General features: G+C 42.4%; 1 long non-coding RNA gene across 1 annotated transcript; it reads left to right on the plus strand.

Moving 5' to 3' along the window:
• The first annotated feature begins 24 nt into the window (after nucleotides 1-24).
• On the plus strand, nucleotides 25-2,415 carry LOC130609632 (uncharacterized). The gene is made up of 2 exons (XR_008974830.1): nucleotides 25-227; nucleotides 2,267-2,415. It is a non-coding gene; the product is annotated as an uncharacterized LOC130609632 (long non-coding RNA).
• The last annotated feature ends 11,624 nt before the right edge of the window (nucleotides 2,416-14,039 follow it).

Here is a 14,039-nt window from a genome sequence, read left to right on the forward strand (position 1 = left end):
AGGCGCCCGCCGCGGCAGGGGGACGCGTTCGTGCCCTGGGCAACGATTGCACCGGGTGGAGTGCGGGGGTCAGGCACACTACTGCTAACACAGGTTCTACATTGCACCTCAAACCAAGGGCAAACACGGCGTGCAACTTGAAGTCGGACAAGCTTTGGGGATGGTGGGTGCTGCAGGGCGCAGGAACTTGTGGCCCTGCGAACAGCCTTCCACCCTTCAGGCTGAATGTGTTACTTGTGAGTGCTCTTCTTCAAACCCTACCTCTCCTTCCTCAGCCTGAGATTTCCAACAGGAAAATAGGACTCTTCAGTAAAACACAACAACCTTTTTAGCTTAATAATTTGTTTTCAGGTCTTGCCAGCCTAAGTAGCTCAGGCAGCATACATTAAAACGTTGTACTCTGCCGGGGGCAGATAACAGAGTTATCAGATCGTCTCTGGTGAGTTGGCAAGAATCTTATTAAGGAAGAAAATGGAAGTTCATTCATTAAGGATAAAGCGAAATTCTATGCTGATGAAGTGCACGCATGTACGTATTATTTCATTTTCCATTGTGGCACCTATTTTTTACCCTTCTAGTTGATCAACGAGTTGTAGCAACTTTCATCTCTCAATGTCCAAACAGTTATTAAATCCTTTGCATTAAGCCTCTGGCCATCATGTCAGCAGCAGAGTGAATGGTAGTTCAAGTCTGGACTTGGAGTGCAGAGGTGGCACGTGCCCAAGTTACACTTTTAAAACTCTTTTTCCCTCAACTTTAACCATATCAGTGCTTTCAATAGTATCGTTTTCAAGCTGGTGGGATAAATGATACTGGTCTATGCAAGCAAAAAAAGATCAGGAAATTGTGAAGGCTTGGTGTGGCTCTCCAGTAGCTATATAATTACAGCAAAGTGCTGCAATGAAACATGTGGGCTATGCTATTACATTCAGCTCTTCCGTGTTCTCCCTCTCAGAAAGGCAAGGCGAGAAAACTCCTACTTAAAACTTTAAAAATCAACTTTAATTTAAAATCAAGCTCATTTTCATCTTGACAAATTATCTTGGCATGTTAAGAAGTGCAAGCACAGTGCTGAGGATATGAGAAATTCCAGCATATTCAGTTTGCCTGAATGAGGAAAAATTGATTAAAAAAAAACAAGAAATGGGGCACTTCAATTTCCAGGTGCATTTGTAATTCCTACTCTTTATTTCCCAAACATGAAACCATTGTTGTTAATCTGCTGAGATAAATGTCACAAAATTCACTTTTAAGAAGCCATGGCAGGATTAATGTATATAATACGCCAATTTCAGTCATTCATGGTAGGCTTTTTTAAATTAGATGAAACCTTTTGAAATGAGTCTCTGTAAATTGCCAGTGAATAATTTCATTCCTGCCTGTATCTGTCTATTCAGTCATTTAAATTACATAACAGATATTACATGTACACCCTCTTCTCAGCATGTAGAGAGAATTAATCCCAAAATTTTGTTCTTAGTGCTTCAGTATGGGCTACACAACAGCTCACCAGTAACCGTGAGCTGATGGCAGGCTAGTATAGTTTAAACAGAAAAGGAAAAAAAATAAGTTAAATGAAATTAAATCTCTCTCAGCCTTCTTGGTGTTTTTGGTGAATGTATTATTGATCCTCATATATTTGGTAATATGTTAGGTGTTCTTCACCTGAGAAATGCACACGGCTTAAGTAGTTCTTAATTTTTGGTACAGAAGAGGATGTTAGGAGACTGCTATTAGCTTCTGACTGTCATCAAGGTCAAGTGCCAACAGCCACTGAACAGAGGTACTGGAACAAAAATCTCTGCTCCAAACAAGTTACCTGGATAGCAGAGGAAATACAGATATTCTACAGGTGAAAACTGAAGACAGTAATAGACATAACCCGAATCACAGAAGGTTATGGCAAAATTAAGGGCATATTTAGAGTGGGTGGGAGGAGTAAGAGACAAGATTATTTCAAACATGGTTTTATTTTGGTAAAATAGTTTGGGTTTGTAATATTTAAATGCTTAGATTTATTTTTTTCAAAAAACTCTCTTAAAAGAACACAAAATATATATTGCAAAATTAAAACTATCCAGCTTTTGTATTATGACATTTCCATCTTTTCTTCCATTTTAAAATGACTTCATTAAGATGCTTCACTTATACTTTTAGAGTTATTTTGAATGTTCAGACCATTAAAAAAGCAAAAGCTAATGCTTTTCAGGGTTGTTTGGTTTTTTTTTAGCTTAACAGTTCAAAATACATTTATTTTCTTACCCAGTTGTTTGGCTTTTTTCAGTGCTGTCCTAGTTCTTTTCCTCAGTTGGTTGCCTGACACACCACAAAAATGGTTCATCTGGTTATGAACAGCAAGTAACAGAGATATGGAAACTGGTAGACTATCTTAAGGAAACCCAAATGGATGTCAGTTTATATGAAAAAAAAAAATGGCAGTATTTGGGGTGAACATGTATCTGGTTCCTGAACAACTGATTCACCACTGCTAGGGAGGTCTAGCACTTTCATGGCAGGAGAAAAACTGCTAGAGCAGGCACTCTGGTATATAGCACAAAGTATGGCCTCCAGAAAATTAGCCTGGCACAATCAGAAGGCACAAAGGTTTGCGGACTACAGAAACATACATTGAAAGCCACTGGCATCCCGGATCTTCCTCATGCACTGCAAGGCCTTTTGAGGACATGCTTCCTGGTGACTGGCCATTTTGCCACTACATCTCATAAAGCTGCCCCTAACCAGCAGGTAGCTGTTGTGCAGGTAGATTCCCAGCATGAAGACAGGGAGCAGTCATCTTGGGTGTACTGTGTACACAATAATGTTTACTGCTGCACCAGGAGCATGGCCCAGGCGGTTGCACTGATGCTAAATGCTGACTCTGAAGCCTCAGTATTGACCAATGTGTTTTCTTCCCACTGGTGTTTGCTTCCTTCTGAGCTAGGCTATGATCAGCAGCTACCCGAGGAATCAAACTTTCTGAATAAAAGTGTGACTTGTGATTCCTGTTTTGCACACCTACTATGTGCTGTAAAATACGTAGTAGTACTGCATCGAACATAAATTTAGGGACAGACATAATGACTCTGTACCATCAGACACAGCCATGATATAGACTCCAGATCTACTTGTTTTAGAAACTACTTCTGAGGAGGTGCTTGGCTCTGCAGTGGGGTTTGGCCTATGAATTACTGACATTTCAACCAAGAAAAAATCTATGCCACTGGCGTTTTCAGTGAGAGATAAGGTTTTTCTAGAGTTTAAAAAACCTGGTCTGGAATTATATTACAGGAGAAATCACCGTTTAATAGTTTTCACTAATAAGGAAATCAAGTCTGTTTATATATGTCTAGATTTCAAGCTAGGTAATACTTGAATGATTGATACATATCTGTTTCCACGCAGAAAAAGTATTTTCAGAACTTTGTGACTCTTCTCAAGGTCTGCAGGTTGTGCATCATCAAATTATATTGCTTAAATGCAGCAAGGACCTTTTCACATATATTAGATACACTGGATTTTCTGTTTAAAACATAGGCCCCATCAACTTGGTTGGGATCCCACTGTCATGCTGTGAGTGGAGCCAACGGCTGTTGTTAATCTACCGGGGATTCAAAATGCTGTGGCAACTGTTGCTCGGTGAGGAACTTCTGAGTTTAAATCAGTAAAAAAGGGCTGTATTTGTCTTCCAGAATATCCCATTCCTAATAACTGTAGTTATCATTTGAGGCATACAGTTCTTTACCTGAAATGCTTCCATCAACTTCAAGTGAACTTTTTGGATAGTTACATATTTGTGTCATTAGATTAGAATGATTTTATGTGTGTGTGTATATATATATATTTTTATATATATATATATATATATTGGTAATAGAGATAACAATAACCATTGTTAAGAGACTGCTTATAAGTCTTTCCGAGGACATGTTTGTTCTCATGTATTTAAGAATCTGTGAAAATATCCTTACAGATGACAGCAGTCAGGGATTATCCTCAGTATTATCAGGAGCAATCTTGTTTTGCCAGAAACCTTTTTGTTGCCCTTCCACGTGTTATTGGAGGTTATGACTGCCAACCAAATTAAACTGAACTCCTCAGGGCAAGGTTCATTTCTACTTAATTTAAAACCATGAACGTTGCCAGAAAGAGAACATGTCTATTGTGTAGAATGATCCACATAGTTAGTACAAATACTTTTTGTAATGACACCTATGTTACTGCATCTGCTTCCGCTGCACTGACTAGGAAAGAAATACAGAAGGACTGTGATTTCTAATGGCTTATCACTTTTTGTCAAACATTTACAGCAACAGGAAAAAACAGCTGGAGAAAAGTGAGCTATGGTCTAAAGGTCAGAGTTACTACAGGTTGATCAGGGTCAATGACCTCTGCTGTCTGATTTCTGTAGTAACTTTCACTTCACTATAGCTTGGACATTGAGAATTTGGGCATAAACCCCACTTTTTGCTTGTTGCCGTGTAGCAATAATGTATTTGCTGTGTGTGCGCTGCCTTCAGTGCAGGGTCTGCAAATACAGTGAAGAAACCACTTAATAATGCTTTTGATGTCTATAGAGAAGGGCAAAATGCTTGGCTCAGTGCAGTAGATTTTCAGTTGGGTGACCGAAATGAAAAATGGAACATAAATACTATTCAAAATCTACATTTTCTTGACTCTCCTGTGTTGATCAATTAAACATTCTGTTGCACTATTTTTTTAATGCAGTTGTGATGGCACATGGGCCTCTGCCAGGGCTTCTGCCTGGTTAAAGGCAATAAAGAAAGAGATATCTCACAAGGATAATGATAATGCACAGAAATGGCAGTACATGGTATTTCTCATGGCCTTGTCGTCACCCGGTCTGGAGAGTATCTGAGCGGCTCAGTGTCCCCGTTCAGCTCCTGAGAGCAAGCCTGTTTGGAATCTGTCCTTTTCAAAGGAGAACATCTGGTAACGTCCCTACTTCAGAAGTGAGTGTCTAGTTTATCCTTGCTTTGGAAGGAAGAATCTTCTGAGAGCCTGGTTTTCTGACTCATTATCAGCTGAACTCTGAGAACACAAACTGCTGTCACAAACCTGGACATTTTAACCTGGACCCTTAAGTATGGTTCCCTTCCTCCTCTCCTCTCACTGATCTTCTACCAGGAAGAAAAGCAGGGGTCTTCAAATTACTGCTCCCTGAGGGGGAGCCAGTTCCTGATCTTGCTTCTATGGAAGGGCAGGGAGTTCTACAGAGGCCTGAACCTCATGGTAGGTTCAAGGAAAAGAGAGGCTCATGGACAACTGTTTTCCTCCCTCAACCTCACACCTGATGGGGGCAAGCTGAAGCTGGGCAAATAGTTTCTCCTCTGTGCTGGGGTCTTACCATGCAGGAGGGCAGGAACAGCCAGGAGCTGCCCAGATGCAAAGTGCGGTGGAAAGGATTGTGGTGAATAGCATGGCCAAGGTGAGTGTGGAGAGTCAGGAGGGGTGTGTGTATGGGTGACTGAGGAGAGGGGCTAGGAGAGAGACTAGAAGTCAAGAAGTGGTAATATGAGGAGGTCCTTGAAAACGGGAAGAAGGCAAGTGTCACAGCTATCTTCGAGGCAAAGAAGGAGAACCCAGGGAACTACAGGTCAGTCAGCCTAATTTCATTGCACAGAAAGAGTATGGAAGGTGCAGTGAAAGAGCCTCCAGCCAACAGAGACCTGGAGAGCAGGAAGGACAGGAGTGTGGGCAGATCCAAGAGGGGACACAGCCCGGTGGGTGCCACAAGAGGGCACCTCCGCTCCAGCCCCAGGAAGTGGGCAGAGGCTGGGAAGAGGGTGTCAAAGGGGATGGAGCACCTCCGCGGCCTGCATTGGGCCAGCCGGGCCGGGACCATGGCGGTATGCACCCGGTTGTTGCCATCTGGCAGTTTGATGGGCCATGAAATGCCCAGCTGCCGATGTTGGGAAACCAGCTGCTTCGAATGCTGCCACCTGAGTAAGCCTATTACCTGACGAGCCCCAGGGCATTTCTAGGTGTCTGAAGCCTTCAACATATGAAGCAGCACCCTGCATAGCTGCTCTGCACCTTGCCAAATGAGTGACTCTCCAAGGGCTGCGGACTTGCTGTCCTGCCTCAGGACACCCTCCCTTGCTGCATCATCACTAGAATAACCCCCAGGTCACATCCCATGACTGCCAGAACCCCTTGAGTTTGGTCAGTCATTGCCTGTGCTCAGCTGGGGCTGGAGGTGGCTGGAGCAGCTAGGTGATGTGCCAGTGGCTGATGGTCTCTGCCTCCAGTCAGCTGCAGAAAGTCCCAACTCCTGCCCCTTGTCCCTCTGTTCAGGTGATATGGGAACAACGCGCCATCAGTTTCTAAGCTTGCCTTATTGATGAGGGCCTAGGTAGGGGTCACTGCCACCCTTATGACATTCAGTGAAGGTCTGGTTCAAATCAAAGGAAATTCTGTGCAAAATGCTACTTGCTAAAATGTCCTGTTGGTAGCATCAAGCAGTCCAAAGTCAAGAGGAAGGAGAAAGGCTTTAGCTCCCCACGGGGAAGGGGGCAGAGGGCAGGGATGGGGTGTGGGAGCACTCTAGCACTGATGCAATGAATGGTCTCATGTTAGGAACCTATTGTATGAACCTGGACATAAAGGATTTGATCTAATCTGGCAGCATGTTAGCACAGTCCTGCTGAGCAGCGTGCGTGTGTGAATTGATGTGTTCTCACCAGCAGCCTTTATCTTGCAGTCTAAGTAGGTCAAGAGAGAGGGGTCCCTAAGCTATCTAGTTTATCTGGGCAATGGAGATCTGTGAATGTAAGTGAATTGGAATCTGTACAGCAAAGAGAGTTTTGTGCCTAGTTTTCTGCTTTAGATTTTATCAGCTGTAGTTGAAAACTGTTTTGAGAATGGATGCTTATGTTAAATATGTTGACGCATTTATGTTAATACATATTTTATGATTATATCTGAAATGTTCTTGGACCTACACTATACTTCAGATTGGCTGGTATGTTTTGGATGTAGGGTCAATTCCAGATCAGCTATCATGACCAAAAAAGGGTCAAATTTAGATTGTCACTGAAAGACACATGAGAAGAAAGACATTAAAGAGCAATTTTTCTGGTTTTGAAAACCCATATTCATAATATGCAGACCAAAAAAAAAATTTACAAAAATGTAGTTACAGTTCAATAGTTTTCCATCTATTTTTCCATCACACTTCCCCTGTCTGCTATATTCCAGTTGCTGTATTGATCTCTGTCAATTTCTTAAAGGTATTTACTAATGTCCCACTTTAGTATCATATATAATTACAGACTCTCAATAAGATTATTTGCCTATTAATTTTCAGTTATTTAATATGACATTTTAATGAAAGTTGGAAGCTGAAAGATACAAATTTTTACTCACCTGGATGTCCATCCAAAATACCTGTTCTGATGAAAATGCCATATATATTTAGTATTGTGCTCCATGGACAAATCAAAGTCCCTTGTGGAGCCTAGGGAATCAAGTGAACAGGGTCTTGGGAAAGTGGTGTGAATTGTAGGACTGGGACCTGTACTGGTTTGGCTTTTCTGAGGCTGGCTTGAGCTCGGCTTCTTCAGCATCTCAGTCATGCTCATTTTGTTTCAATCCAGAGACAACAAACTGGAAAAAATCATCTATTTCTTGTTTTGATTTAAAAACAAAGAAAAAAAAACCCAAACAAAAAACCAAAACAAACCACCACCCAACAAACCCAACAAAACAAACAAACAAAAAAGAAAAACCCAGTGTATTCTTGTTTGTAAAATTTGCATGTAAGATAAATTGAGAGACATTTTCTACAACAGAAAAGAAAGTTACAAGTGTGACAAGGAGCTGGCTTTTAGCTGCTGTTGGGAGATCACAGAAAGAAGTGTTCCTCAAAAAGATACATTATCCAAGGAATATGAAGCATTCCTAAGAGCCTTCGAAGCCTGAAGATCCTCCGAGAGATTTGCAGGAGTAAGCAAGATGACTGCCGCCTGCAAGATGTTCAGCTGCCTGACAGACAAACATAAACACATCAGAAACTACTCTGAACTATACTCAGGTGAAATGTGCAGAATCTAGTTTGCATTTAGGAAAACCAGCTGTTTCCCAAATTCCACAAAACCTTTTTATCCCATCAAAGCAGAAAACATAAACCAGGCCTTTTAATAAACCTATGTTATAAAAGCATCTCATGTGGTAATGAAGAGCCTTAATTGCAAATAGTAAGGCAGAAGCCTGTTATTTAATTTCTGACTTTCTATTTGCATAATTCACAAGTTGACTGAGGAATGTGCAGTTTCATTGCTGTTCTTCTGAGTCATGCCATGCTTACTGTTGGCTTTCAGCTCTCATAACATGTAGTTTTCTATAAGAATTTGTTTAGCTGTCAGAGTTTTACATTTAAAAATACTGGCATTTATGTCTTTTCTCACAGGAAAGAATTTACCACAGTTGTTGCATAATTGCAACGGAAATGGTTGTGCTCAGCTAAATCATGGATTTTAAACCTGAGGAAGTGAAATGAGCTGGCTGTGATTTTTAATTTTTTTTTAGGATAAATATACATAAAATATCTATCTGTCTAAAAATGTAGTTTTCATGCTGATTTTGAAGAAATTTCAGGGGAAGAGATCAAGCACTAATTTCTGCTTAAAACCAGAGAGGGAGTGTTGGAATAATAGTATACTGATATCTGACTGGAATGAGAGGAGGAAGCCAGTGGCTTCTGGTTCCTACTTACATGAAAGCTTAAGTGTCTGTACTGGCAGGATCTCACAGAGAAGACAGACAGAGGGTAAGAAGTAGCCACGTGGGTATGGCAGCCTCTGCACAAATGAGGATGGTGGAACAGTAGCTTGAATGTGGATCTCTGACCCAGCGTATTTATGTTAAAACTTCGAGGCCACACTAAGATCATATGTCCTGGATAGCAAGTCCTTGGTCCTTCTTTCAGGACCAGCCTACCCAAGACTTCCTCCCACAGTGTTATTCCTATCTTCTTTATATCAAATTTTTATTTTTGCCTTGGCTTTCAGACAAATGCTACTCCAGTAGTATCAATCTATCACTCTCTCATTAGAGTTTGTGATGGTAGAGACACACTATGAATTCTTTCCTGGGAGAAGATGGCTAATTTTCCTTCTTCCCTCCCCTTCGTTATCCAGAGAACAAGCTGGAAGATCGCCCACATGCTGGAGAACTTTGTTGTTTGTATCTGAGCTTACAAGAATGTTTTCACAAGGAGGAAAGGGAACCCACTAGGGTCTGGCTTGGTAGAAGCAGGTGGTGATCTCAGCTCCCTGAGCAATTCTACATGCAAGCTGGGACATCTGGGGAAGTTAATAAGTTGTGGCTCAGACTGTTGGTCTCTTTGAAGAGAGGTAGGTGACTGGGGATTTGATTCCAGCTTGATGGGGAAAGGTTTCTGGTTTGGGTTGTTTTTTTCCTCCTGAACCAGGAGAACAGGCTGTAATGAACAGATGAGCTTGGCCTGAGGTCTGAGCTGCAGGTCAAGGCAAGGCTCTGGAAGGGGCCTGCCTTATGGTAGCTGTTGTGTCAAGTACAGACAGGCCATCATCTCCATAGCTTCCTGGGATAAAGAAAAGGAAAATCAAAGTACCCTAGAAAGGAAACTTGTGAAGGACTGAATGAGGTAGTCCTAAGCTTTGTGCCTCACAGCCCATAACTTGTGAGCTCTCTGAGGTCTCATTGTGGGTCTATCAGGCAACTGAGGTCCATTTCTTTCAGACCAGAAAGAATCAGAATGCTGTGAATTGTCAGGGCTGGAGGCTCTAAAATCAGCCCTGAAGAGAAAATCTGATAAGGCCTTGAAGTTTCCTGCTTAAGCTTGTGCTGAAACCTTCAGTTTGAAACTCTCTAGTTCACAAACAAGCTGTGGAAGAGCAAGACTGAGAGTTCAGTCCTTGTTAGTACAGCTGCTTTGGCACAAATAGCCCTTGCAAAAGTTTTAACTGACCAGACGTCTGGGTGAGCCGGGGGAGACAACCTCTTCTGCATCATGGTGCTGGATGCCACACGTCAGACCTCCTCTCTGACGCAGATGGACAGTGAGTGCAGTTTGGTTGCCCTCTGTGGTCCAAATGCTCCCTTCCACACGTAATACACGTTGCCCGTGTGCCTGCCTGTGCCTGCCCTGGGCAGCACTACGCAGGAGACACATGATGGGCTGGCCCCTTCCCTTTATCTCTTCTGAGATCCTCAGTTACGTGGTTACATGTTTACTCCAGCTTATGCTGAGGGACTCTTAGAAACTGATTTTGTCAAACTGGCACAGACTGCAGGGTGGGTACACTCACTCCCAGCACAGACTCCACCATTTGCAGGATTACACTCACATGTAATTTCTTTCTGCTAGGCCAAAGTTCATTATTTCACTTTAGAAAAAGGGTAGGAACAGGTGCTGTCTGCAAATGTATTTAATAAAGTACTTTGGTTGCTCTGAATTGCTTTATGTATGGTAATTACCTTGTAATATAATTAGAAGCTCCTATATATACTTTCCTTAAACTTGCTGCTTTGATATTGCACCTAGGCGTCTGTATGGCTTTGTAGGATGCAGTCTGAAGCTGACTGGATCCAGTCCAAGGTTACTAACACATAGACACGTTTGAAAAACAGGACTTTTAAAGTCAAGCAAACATGGGAAGAAGGTTTGGTCAAACAGTTCAAGTGCGCACTGGAAGTTTACAGAGGAAAGGCCAGATTTCTACTCATTAAAGTTGCCTCTTCTGGAAAGTGTGGTTAATTCTACTGGCGCAAGGTGCAGCTTTTTGTCCAAGGCAACTTATTTGTACTGACAACAAAGAGTGTGTCTATATCTCAGAACAAACACAGCCTCAATTACAAGCAAACAAAATGCTCCGGCAGGGGATTGGACTAGATGATCTTTCGAGGTCCTTCCAATCTCTAACATACATGCACCCTTCTTGCTGATTATTTCCCAAAAGTTCCAGAAACATAAGAAGAACTTTAGATGAGTTTTGTATGAGACAATGCATTTTATGGGGAAAACTCTGCATACAAAATTCAGCTTTCAATGACTAGATATGAGGAATGAAGTAAGCTTTGAACGCCATAGTCTGAGTGGTGGATAACTGAAAGGAAAAGTACTTCTTTTGTCATTTCTGGAGTCCAACTTTTTGTAGTTTTAGAGAAGAAGACAAAATATTTGCTAAGAAAAAATAAATAAGACATATTCTTAAACAATGCAAATAACAGATGTTCATGATTTTAGATAAGGAAATCAGCCCTTAAACCATGCAATTATCCATGTAATCTTAATTCTGTTGTCTTGCTCATGTTTCTATTTATGCTGTTCAGTGCAACAGTGATGCTGCCTCTGATCTGGGGTACCTATTCAGAGCCATTGCTCCAAAATGTACTATTTTCCTTATATATTGCTATTAACATTCATTATTGTTTGGAATTGTGTGCCTTGTACTGAAATTCCATTAAAAGTGTTTCTTAATAAAGCAATGAGCTACTGAATAACCTAGAAACACCTGGGCAGCGTTAGCTAATTTTAATACGCCTCTTTGCCTGTCACCTGGAATAAAACAGTTCCTGTTATTGCTTTGGCATAATTGAAGTTACACTCCACCCTTTTTCTATAAAGTTCACAAAACACACCCCCTGAAATCCCACAAGCTCTGTCAGCAAAAACAGGAAATTTGAGACTAAACACTCACAATTTATTTTAGGTAAAAATTAATCCAAACCAGGCATGAGAAACCCAGAAGATGTTGACTCAACCAGTTCTACATGCCAACAAGCAAGTTAGTAACATGCCTATTGAATATGATTTTTTGCAGATGATCTTCTGTCCCTGTGATCAGAACCACACTTTTGATTTTAGGGAGAAAAGGAGTTGTGTGTTCTGACAGCTGACCCTAGCTTACCCAAAATAAAAATGGGACAACCAGAAACAAGTTGACACCAGTGGCTTCAGATAACTCACAGAAATGGAGTGGAAAGCAGGGATGCAATGGGGAGATGGCCAAAGGGGAGAGATGATGACAGATTGAATCTTTTATTTTTTTAGCAGCAAATAAAAATGCATAGCAAGAGATGCAAAGATTAATAGCAAAGAAGCAGCAATTGGCCTGGCCTGGGTCTTGGTGTCCTGTGAGGAATGACGCGTGCTCTGCTCAGGGAACACGGCGGTGCCTGCCAGTGCGGCAACAGATGAAGCAGATAAGGTCACTCCCACAGAGGAAAGACTTCAGAGCCTTTCTTCTTAGACACATGAGAAAGCATGGGAAAGAATGGGGACATGGCTCACTACTAGCCAAATCAGAGAATTCCTGGAGACTTTTTTTAATGCTGCAGGCAAAAGCAGCAACAAACTCCCAAGTACCACACTAGGTAAACAGTAAAGAACAAAACTGTGAGACTAGTTTTCACCAGTGGCAGTGAAAGTATATGTTAACCTCCTGTCAAGCCTTGATTTGCAATAACAAGAGTTGGTTCAATTTCGAAGGGTTTTTATTCAAACACTGACTAGAGACCAAAGCCAGAAACCTGAAATCAGACTTGTTAAACTATACTTCTTCCCTCCCAAGCGATGCCTTAGTAGATAAGTTTAGGTATGCAGCCTTTTACTGGATGGAGGGAAAGGAATCAGAATAACATATGTTATACCGAAACAAGAGCCCCAAACCCAGCTCCAAGTTACAAGCCTACTGATAAGGCCCTCTTTCCACTGAATGTGTGAGAGGGACTAGCTCTGCTGTGCTCCTGTAGCCGCCCAAAGTCCCGAAGGATGACACTTGTTCTCAGGACAGGAGCTAGCTACAGAGCCCTCGCTGGGCTACAGTTGGCCCTGCAGAGCTGCACTCTTCTGGCCCCATCTCACCATGCCTCTCTGCTAACCCTTCATGAGAGCCTCTCCATCATTTCCTCTCAAGTACCCTTACTGATGGTAACTCCTTACCAAGGCTGCTATTGCCAGCAGAACCCATGCAAGAAGGGAGAGGAGCCTTGCCGTCCCTCTTGATTTGTCTGCAGCTTCTAGGCTGCAAGGAGAGCATCACTCATCATAGTTGCTTTGAACAGGTTTTTCACAACATAAATATAACATCTGTAATGATTTCAACTTTCTGAGAAGTCTGTTGCTACCAGCAGCACTTCAAATACTGCACCAGGTGATGGTAAAAGTGACATGTTTGAGCCTGTCCATTGGTCTCTCTGTTGGACTCTTTCCCTTCTGCACTAGATGCTAGCAACATACTTGCCTTTAGGGGGTTTTATCTATCAGTAGTTGTCTGGGAGAGAATACCCTTCTATTTTGCCTCCAGAGAGCAGATGTCCTAGGATGTTGGGTTTTATGTTAACATCCAGCTAAAATTACAGCCGACAGCCATAAGGATTGTGGTGAGCTGACCCTGGCTGGATGCCAGGTGCCCACCAAAGCTGGTCTATCACTGTCCTCCTCAGCTGGACAGGGGAGAGAAAATATAACAAAAGGCTCGTGGGTTGGGATAAGGTCAGTGAGAGATTATTTAGTAATTACTATTATGGGTGAAACAGATTCCATCTGGGGAAATCAGTTTAATGTATCACCAATCAAATCAGAGCAGGATAATGAGAAATAAAACCCATCTGAAAAATACCTTCCCTCACCCCTCCCTTCTTTCCAGGCTCAACTTTACTCCTGATTTCTCTACATCCTCCCTCCTAACGGCACAGGAAAACAGGGAATAGGGGCTGTTGTCTCTGCTGCTGCTTCCTCCTCAGGATGAGGACTCCTCACACTCTTCCCTGCTCCACCGTGGAGTCCTCCATGGGCTGCAGGAGCACAACTACCCCACCATGATCTGCACCACAGGCTGCAGGGGAATCTCTGCTCCAGTGCCTGGAGCACCTTCTTCCCTCCTTCTGCGCTGACCTTGGTGTCTACAGAGCTGCTTCTCTCACATATTCTCACTCCTATCTCTGGCTGCAGTTTTTTCCGTGCAGTAACTATTTCCCCTCTAAACTCTGTTACCCCAGAGGTGCTGCCCCCATCACCGTTGGGCTCGGCCTCA

The sequence above is a fragment of the Pezoporus wallicus genome, unplaced genomic scaffold, assembly GCF_028554395.1.
Source record: "Pezoporus wallicus isolate ANWC-B61680 ecotype Strahan unplaced genomic scaffold, APGP_CSIRO_Pwel_v1 contig_6658, whole genome shotgun sequence".
Lineage (NCBI taxonomy): Eukaryota > Metazoa > Chordata > Aves > Psittaciformes > Psittacidae > Pezoporus > Pezoporus wallicus.